The 3,964-nt window shown below is 31.7% G+C and overlaps 1 long non-coding RNA gene across 1 annotated transcript; it reads right to left on the reverse strand.

Moving 5' to 3' along the window:
- Window positions 1–1,563: 1,563 nt before the first annotated feature.
- LOC140449531 (uncharacterized) lies at window positions 1,564–3,570 on the reverse strand. Its single transcript, XR_011951822.1, has 4 exons — window positions 3,431–3,570; window positions 2,918–3,332; window positions 1,850–2,132; window positions 1,564–1,715 (listed from the first exon to the last, which is right to left on the reverse strand). It is a non-coding gene; the product is annotated as an uncharacterized lncRNA (long non-coding RNA).
- Between the last annotated feature and the right edge of the window lie 394 nt (window positions 3,571–3,964).

The following is a 3,964-nucleotide window of genomic DNA, read 5'->3' on the forward strand; positions in this document are numbered from 1 at the left end:
TATCGAAAATAGCCAAATGTAAAAGGAAAAAGGCAGTGGCAGAAATCTTAAGTATTATTATTGCTGCAGCCAGCCTTTTAGTTACTAATTCAGAGCGCCGAGAACGGAGATGGTGGATAAGACCTTGGTTGAACAAGAAGAGGGGTAATATATCTCTAACGGAAGAATTTATCCAAGTAGATGATGAAAAGTACTCTAATTTTCTACGAATGAATGAAGGTACATTTAATAAACTCTTGGGAAAAATTGAACAAGTAATAACAAAGAAATTTATATTTCGAGATACCATTTCTGCTAAACACAAACTAATTATTACCCTAAGGTACTTAGCTACAGGAGAGAGCTTCCGTAGTTTAATGTACAATTATAGAGTCTCAGAGAGTGCCATTTCATTATTCATTCCCATAGTTTTTGAAGCAATTTATGAAGCACTTAAAAATGAATATTTGAAGGCAAGTATTTCGTAGATAGATTATAATGACCTACCTATATTACTTATATTTAGCAAACTGACATAATCTTTTTTTAGGTTCCAAGGACAACTGCAGAGTGGTTGGAAATAGCGAAGGATTTTGAGACATTGTGGAATATCCCAAATGTCGTAGGAGCTTTAGATGGGAAGCATATTATGATAAAAGCTCCTAAAAGCCAAGGATCTGCTTATTTCAATTACAAGAAACAGCATAGTATTGTTTTACTTGCTTTGGTAGATGCCAAATACAACTTCACATACATTAATGTGGAAACAAATGGAAGGATATCAGATGGCGGTGTTTTTTGGGAGAGTGATCTATCTCAAGCCCTTGCCCAAAATTACCTGAATTTTCCAAAAGATAGACCACTCCCAGGAAGAGCAATGCCAGTACCCTTTGTGATTGTCGCTGATGCAGCTTTTTCCCTGTCATCCTATATTTTAAAGCCTTACCCTCTACGTAATATGTCAAAAGAGCAAAGAATTCAGATTAAGTAGAGATCGTCGTGTAGTTGAAAACGCATTTGGAATACTAGCTAATAGGTTTCGAGTATTGCTTCATTCGATACCTCTTAGTCCAGAAAAAGCAAAACTAATCACAAAAACCTGCTGTGCTTTGCATAATTTTTTAAAAAAAGAATCTGGAAATGTTTATACTGGAAATAGCCCAGAAGATGACAGAGAATACAGATTTGTGAATGGTCTGAGCAGGCAGAATTTTGGAAGACCAAGGAATGAGGCATTAAATATAAGGGAGGAATTTAAAGCTTATTTTAACGGATGTGGCAGTGTCCCCTGGCAAGAAGAAGTTATTTAAAGTATTTGATATTGTCTTTAATATAGTGTATATACTTACAGATAAAAATATTGCGTATTTCATTTTTAATCCTTATTTTGGGTTTATTTTTGTATTGTGTAAAATTAGATAATATGCAAATACAGTTGGATACACTATTTAAATTTTGTTTTTATTTCTATAGGATCACAATGAAATGAAATTTTCATTTTACCTAGACAATATGAGTTGAAATTTAGAACTTGTAGAAAACAAAAATAAATACACAAAATTAGTATCAGCTTTGTTTATTTGGATCACAAATTAAAAAAAAAATGTATTATTTACTCATTTCGCTTTTTCTGAAAAAATTTCCTTTTCGCTTTAAAAATACTTAGTGAAATTGATTCCTGTAGATCATTTAAAATCTCGTCATCATCTATGAGGTCCATTTCTTTTCCAACCCATCTGAAATAAAGTAAATGAAATATCAACAAATAAAGAAATATTCATGGTAGACCTCTAAAAAGTGCATCTATCAATTGGAGGAAAACTGCAATTAGTAATGAAAATAAAAGGCATTACAATACCTATGAACTTACTAAGCAAACACTATATTAGCACCTAAATTCATATCTTCAGTAATCCTACAGTCAGTCCTAAGCTCCTTCAGAGATGTTACTGCCTCACTAATAAGGCCATAGGCTTCCTCCTTCTCTTGTTTTTTTGATTTTTTTTTGGTGGCGCTTGTCCCTCATAACTACTGGAAGCTCTCGAACTGGACTGAGTTTTTTCAGGTATTTTCCTACACACTGTTGGAGAAGACAATACTTCCAAATTGGAAAATTCTTCTACGTCTCCTTCAAAAATCATTTCACCTTCAGACTAAAATAATATTGACTATTACTTACTTATTACTTTTAAATCCAATCAAACTAACAAAATTTAACTTTTTGGTACAATAACAGTACCAAGTTTAAGAGCGTAGGCGCAAAATTTTGTTTCAATGCTATTTAAATGCATTTGTTTTTTCGAATCCTGAGAAAACTAATGAGTATTTTTGAAAAATTTAAACGCAGAATGAAAGATTACATCATTGTCGAAGGTGGAAATTCCCTGAAAACTTCTATAATGTTTATTTTAATAAATTATAGGGGTGAAAAAAAAAGAGAAAATTGAGTGTGATTTTTAATTTCAAATATCTAATTCAAGAGAAACGTTTTGTTTATTCTAAGATACTTTCCACCCTTAGTAATGATGTAATCTTAATTAGTTTTTCCAGGATTAGAAAACTACGAACACCATGTGATGGTAAAATTTTCCAAATCATGCATTCACTGTCTTTGTCATACAACGCACTCAGTCGAACATAATGTGGTTACAGTGACAAGACTACTAAATATTTGACATGAATACAGGAATATTTTGTGTTGTTTATTAAATAATATTGATACTATATTTAATAAATAATTGATTTAAGATATGAAATTAATAAAAAGTTATTATATTATTAAAATCACTTCTCTATGTTAATGATGACAATGTCAACTAAAGTTTATATCTCCGTACCAGTGAGAATTTTACTACACGTAATTTGATAAAGAAAAACTAGTAGACTTAAAATATTTGCGCCTATCACCTTAACAGTGAAAATATTAATTTTAACTTACATTATCTACTTCACTGTGATATTGGCTTTGAATGCTGTGAGAAAATGATAGTTCGGGTAGGTTTGATTCTCCTTTGGAAACTATTGTGGCACCTTGTTGCAAAAAGTGGAGTTCATCAAAACACCATAATTTTGGCACATAGATATCTGCAACCCCTGCTCCAGATGATTCACTTTTTTAATTTTTGTCAATTCAGCCAAATACTGAGTTCTAATACTATGCAATTTTTTTAACATCTGCTTCTGACAAATTCGTCATTTTGTTATTATTAAACTGCTTGGTAATTGTTTGCAGTGCTGCAACTCTCACATTTCTATTATGATATTGTGGGTGAGAAGGCAAATATAAGCATTGATGTTGTTCCCACAGCTCAATTAATAAAGTAGCGGCATTTCGAGGCCAATCATAACCAATCCTTAAAAGAAAATTTTTGGTATAATTTCCCATTTTTAGAATAAAAGTGTGAATAGCACAATAAATATCTGATATAAAATAACAATCTGATTTACTTACCTAGTTTTGCAAGACATTGTTGGTACTTCGGGCAGAAGATAGTTCAATTTTTGATGATACTCTAACGTATTAATTAAAAATATTAAAATTAGAAAAAGCCGATAATCTACAAATCAAGCCAAGCTAAATACAAATGTGTGGGAAAGGAAATAAACAAAATAGGAAACAGCTGATCGGCATGTCTCCGTGTCAATCAGTGATTATGACATTTGACATTGTGGAAAAATCAAACTTCCTACAAATTCTCCTAGACTTGCATGAAAACTTGCACAGAAAATGGCACCAAACCGATTATCGCGCAACTGCAATAAGTTGCAGGTAATAATCAGCTGACGACATACTGCGCATGCCTTTGGGCAACTTTCTTGCGTCTTGCAGGTAAAATTGCAAGCTGTAAAACGGACTTTAGAAATAATGTAGATAATTTAACAAAACTTTTAATAAAGATTTTTCAAACTGAACCTGTAATATGTTTTCCCTAATACTCATACAATAAAGATTACAATACATTATCAAGCCTTATAATTATTTTTA

Source organism: Diabrotica undecimpunctata, chromosome 9 (genome assembly GCF_040954645.1).
Source record: "Diabrotica undecimpunctata isolate CICGRU chromosome 9, icDiaUnde3, whole genome shotgun sequence".
NCBI classification, from domain to species: Eukaryota; Metazoa; Arthropoda; class Insecta; order Coleoptera; family Chrysomelidae; genus Diabrotica; species Diabrotica undecimpunctata.